The sequence below is a fragment of the Alligator sinensis genome, unplaced genomic scaffold (genome assembly GCF_000455745.1).
Source record: "Alligator sinensis unplaced genomic scaffold, ASM45574v1 scaffold128_2, whole genome shotgun sequence".
Lineage (NCBI taxonomy): Eukaryota > Metazoa > Chordata > Crocodylia > Alligatoridae > Alligator > Alligator sinensis.
This window is the reverse complement of record NW_005843588.1, coordinates 77,455-82,832: the sequence shown is the minus strand read 5'-3', so window position 1 is coordinate 82,832 and position 5,378 is coordinate 77,455. Positions and strand designations below refer to the sequence as shown.

The 5,378-nt window shown below is 47.1% G+C and overlaps 1 long non-coding RNA gene across 1 annotated transcript in view; it reads right to left on the bottom strand.

The window, feature by feature from the left end:
* The window catches only part of LOC106723334, a 5,838-nt gene extending 2,497 nt beyond the window's left edge, over window positions 1–3,341 (bottom strand). The window contains exons 1-2 of the long non-coding RNA XR_001359230.2: window positions 2,306–3,341; window positions 234–284 (exon numbers count right to left, since the gene is read on the bottom strand). This is a non-coding gene — a long non-coding RNA (uncharacterized LOC106723334). The remainder of the gene's footprint in view (window positions 1–233; window positions 285–2,305) is intronic.
* Between the last annotated feature and the right edge of the window lie 2,037 nt (window positions 3,342–5,378).

Below are 5,378 nucleotides of genomic sequence, written 5' to 3'. Positions count from 1 at the left end.
AGAGCACTGAAGTTCCTTGTTCTGCTGCAGCCTACATTTGCCTCTGCCACCATCATGAAATAGTCTCGCTTCATCAGCATACTCCACCATCAATCAATTTTATCTTTATTTTTGGATCACTCTTAGCCTGGCAAGCTCACTCTTGACTTTGATAACATGAGTAGCCCTAGCAGAAGTACAAAACCCCAGACAGCATCGCTCTCTATGTCAATGATAGCAGACAAGCCTCTTACCATCATGTCACAGTTGTGATCCTGATGAAGATGTCTAGGGAGGACAGGCGCCTATAAGAGAGAAAAATAAAGTAGAACAAAAAGCCTGTATGAGTGAAATCCCCTGTGATTTCCACATCAGGACAATGAAGCCCTTTCTGCAAGGCACTTGGGTGGGCTAGTTCTGTGCAGCTTCTTTTTGGTAGCCATTGTTAGTAGCCAGCTGTGAGAGTTAAGCTACACCCGCAAAATAAATCACAAGCTCTTGTTTTAACATGAACTGGTTCCTTTCCTTTATTTCTCACCTGCCCCAACTTTGATGGAATAAGGTACAGAAATAAACATGGTCCCGAGAGATGAAGAAGATATCATGTCTGAGGTTCAACAAAAATATTTCTTCTGCATATTTATTATGTCTCTCTTTGATAACTAACAGCTCAGATATAATTATCTCCCTTGCTCTTTGAGAACGCTCAATGTCTTGGTTGCTTGCCCCGTTCTCCCCCGCACGGGTCCCGAGCAAATGACAGCTCTCTCTCACCTTGCATTTACTAGTGATATCAAAATGTGGGGTGCTTTTCTCTTTGCTAATCTTCATACAATCTCACTCCTTTCTCTTTTTTTAGTCTCTGGGACATTGCCTGATGTCTTCAGGTATCAAACTTACCAACTCAGGGGTCTCCCTCGCTACCTCACTTCAGTTTCCCAGGTAAGTCTCTCTCCAGGACCCTTCTTACATTCCCTTCCCTCTGTCGTCTGTTGTCTCTCTCTTGTAGTCTCTCCCTATTCTGCATTGCTTTCTTCTCTTTTCCAGAGCTAATTCTGAGTTATTTCCCTTTTAAATCCATCCAGACATCTGCTGCCTCTCTCACAGCCCCCCTCCCTGTCCGCACTTGCTGCCTTTGTTTATGTTTTCATGGGGTCTCTCTCCTCCATCCAGGTATCCCTGCCCCTTGCTCTCCTGGGACTCCTTGCTAAGGTGAGCTTTCTGTTTTCCTTCACTCCTCTGGAGCTCTGTGACAGGGAAGACTTGGTGCCCCAACTCGGTGCCCCGTCACACCAGCATATTGCAAGCATGCACACGGACACTTTGCCCGTCACTCTAAGCTTTGGGAAAGGATTGTGTGGGGTTGATGCCTGCAGGAGAGGCCAGAACTGGAGCAGGATATTCACCAAAAGAGAAAATACAAGCTCCTATCCCACTCTAGCAACAGCCTTTCCAATGTAAGCTTTGGACACAGCTCAAACGGTGTCCCAGTGTCCCTCCCCAGCCCACTCGAGGGATGAATACTTTCCTTTCTGCAGGGAGGGAATGGCAGCTGCAGGGATAACTGCCCAGGTCAAAGCTTTAGGTCCTGAATTGCAGTGCTGCACTGAGATCGGGACTTACTCAAACTCCTCATGCAGCAAAGTGCATATTAGGAGATAGCAAAATTAAGAGGTTCAGCTTAGTCCCACTGTGCTTGTTCAAGCTCTCCATGACCCTTGGGAAGAGCTGAGACGCTGGGTCACATTCTCTCTCCCAGCAGATCCTCTCCTCCAGGATCATGGGCTTGTTAAGGAAGTACTGTATTTTTCAAAATACAACATACCCCCTTCTTTGCAAAAAAAAAAACCCCACTTCTAGAAATCCCACTGTTCATTACATGAAAGACAGGGTAAGAGCAGCTTCTGACAGTTACTGGGAAAAAGCAAAAGTCAAATCTTCGTGTGATTTACAGGGTGCAGAGCAATGAGCAGGCTCAGGCTCCTTGCTGCTGCTCCCTAGTTAGGTAATGCAATACTGATCTTTCTTTTCATTCTGGCTTTCTAGAACAAGGTGTGTATTATATTTTGGCACATGCTGTATGTGGGGAACTATGGTATGCACCCTTTACATGCACCATGACTGCCCTACTTGAATGTCAATCATTCTGTACATGAGCCTTTCAAAATGAAAAGACCAGTGAAAGCACAAACAAAGGGTATTTTTGGAAGAGCTTTACCTGCCACATTGGTGCAACAGAAAAAGGCAATCCCAACCTATATCAGGCAGCCTTCAAGGACTTCTCGTACACTTCAAAGAACATGGAAAGGGTTAAAAGAGGACTTACTGTGACAGCTTGATTGTTGGCCCTGGGAAACAGGGCAGCTCTGGATGCAATGGGAAGTCATGCAATGGGCTGGATCAGGCATCCTGCTGTTCCTAGCCCAACTGCATGGGGAGTCTGTAGTGCTGCAGCATCCTCATTCCTCTGTAATTCTCTACTAGGATACCACTGCCCACCACCAGGCCTCACTGCAATCATCCTGGGCTTGAGCTAGTGTCAGCAAGGGGACAGGACAAAGATGGAAGAGACTTCTGCTGCAGTGGGGAGAGGATTTGTGACAGATTCATGCTCAACACAGTTGCTGATAGGCCACAGGCATGTCCTGCCCCCTTGGGTCACTCACACCATGACTTTGTTGTTTCCACTGAGTGAACTTTCACTTGTCTGGAGGTGATGATCAGTGGTTCCCTGAGGGTCCAGGTGCAACAGCATTGCATGACTCCTCTGGGGCTCTTCCTCCCCTATAGCCCAGCCCCTTCTACTTCGGTCTTGTAATTAGCCACGGTGACAACTCAGCGTTATGACATTGCCTTTTCTTCTATGCTAGGTGTCTGGTGAGAATTGAGACCGCAAGTATTCTGCTTCTGCCTTTTATGTCCAAAATCACAAAACAGGGAATATAAATTAAATGGCTCTTACTGGGCAGCCAGGCAGGGCCATGATACCTCTGCACTGACTGAGGTGGGCAACCTCAACATTTAGATTTCCTAGCACTATAAATACTACAAGCAAAAGGGAATGGAAGGGACTGGGGTTGGAGAAGTAGTACGGGATGGATCAGCCTGCATATAGCCTGGTTAATTAATTTTGCCCAGAGTTGTCTGACTCATGACCCGTGGAAATGAACATTTTCCTTCCTCATAAAAGTTGGAGCCATCCACAAAAATGTCTAGGTCCCTATTCACATCTGTGCTCTGAGCACAAGGCAGAGAGAAAGTATTTCCAGGGAACATGGAGTTTCTAGCTGGACACTTTGGAGGAAGTCCATCAGACAGCAAGGCCATAGGTAACACTGGTGCACTGTGAACCAGTTCAAAGGAGTGCCTGCTTTTCCAGGGACACTTGTAATACTTTCCAAACAGCTTTAAACAGCCTAATTAGGTATTGGGAGAGAGAGAAAAAAAAACAAACAAACCAAGGTTAGAATGAAAACAAAAAATAAAATTCAAACTACAAATCCTGAAGGAAGAGGCATTCTAAACCAATCACTGAATGCTTCACTCATAAGGAAAAAAGCAGGACATGTCAAGTTCGTAATAGCTTAAGCCCTTTTGAAAATCTTGCCAGCAGTTTGATGATAGTGGGATGAACTGTCTAGTCCAGATCTGATTGTTCAGATCTAGGCCAAAGGCACTCTCTTAAAATCCAGAAAGCTGAACAGGTATACAACCTGAGCAATGCAGCAGTGGCTCATCCCATGCCCCTTGCTTTTGCTGGTCACACCTGTGCATCCTACCTTGCTGTATAGCTCAGGTGTGCTGGAAGCCTGCCTGGTGTGTTCATAGGATATGGCTCCTTGTAGCCCTAAGGTCATGATGGCCCCTTAGTTGAAGTGTGCAGGCCCAAGACAAGAAGACATGAGAAGAGGGGAGAACAGCAGGGGAAGATCCAGGCCATCTGGAACCTGTGGGAGAAGGGGCAGAGTCAAGGCACGCTCAGTGTGGGGTGCAGGTCAGGAGAGAAGAAACTAGTGCGAGTGGGACAGGGGTGGATCTCAGCCCCTCTGCTCACACCCACAGAACAACCACAGAGTAAAGGAGAGTCTCCACAGCAAGGAACAGTACATGGTTCTCACACTTGGCTCAGTGGGGCCTTTCTGTCCCCAGCAGGACTGGCCTGGGCCAGAAGCTCTGACCTCCAAACCCCAGGCTGAACCCCTGGCAACAGGGTCCTTGGGCCCAGAGGCGGGCAATGAGGGGCCAACACAGGAGATGTCTAGTCTGTATAGAGCACTAGGGCCCTGGCATAGAGGCAGGATGGGTCATCCTGACTGGCCTGGAGGCAGGAGGCACCCAATCATCATCTGGGCTGGGGGAGGGGCATTCCCGCAGGCCTGGGGCCTACTGGGGTGCAGGGGGGGACACACTCACCTTCTCACTGCTCCCCACCTTCTCCTCCTCCCGTCTGCTGCAGTGTCAACACTGGGGCTGGGAGTCTGAGACACTGGTCACCTCACTGGTCTGAGACACTGGTCACCGCAAGCCCCCAGACTCCTGCCACTTCCATCACTTCATACCCAGACCTTCCCTCTTTTTACCACTGCCTCCATACCAAGGACCGGGCCTGGGGGCCATTACTAACATATAAGAGGCACACACAGGTGCACATGCACCCCCTGAGATTGGCAGTGCACCCCCTGAGAGAATTGCAGCTGATACCTGTGGGTGGTTGCCACTTACCAGCCCCCGCCTTGCCACTGACGGCATCTTCCCGTCTGTTAATAAAATCTTTCACTTCTCTTTCTTCGGTACTTGTGAGCATAGATGCACTTAGACTCTCAAAAACAGTTGATTTTATCTGGGCCATTTGGTAAGGAATGTCTGACAAAAATGCACTGTCTGATTCAGATGAAGTGATTGTTGCAGAAATTGGCTTTTGAATCTTCAGGGAGTTCTGCAGCTGAACCCAGAAGACATCCTCATCAAGTACAGTGTCAAGATCCTCAATTATTACTGTTTCTTGAAGAGCTTCTGTGTTTTTTAGTAAACTTTCAAATGAGATCACCACTCCACCTCATCTCGTTTTACTACAGAGTTTGAGTGTCACTATTTGATTCTTTCTATTCTTTTCTTCCCGATTCTTTGTAAAGGCCACAGCTACAATACAAGTAGCTTTTACATGTTTTATAACTTCTTTTGCTCTTCTATAGATATTTTGTAAAGTGTCCAACTTCATGATGACATTAAGGAGCAAGTTTAGCCCATGGGATGCACATCCTATTGCAGTAATATGTGGCTATTTATCCATTATGATCTCCTATGCTGCTTTCATATTACTTGCATTATCAGTCAGCAAAGCGAATACTTTACCACCCTCAATCTTCTGTAGGACTTCACATATTTTGCTACTGATATAC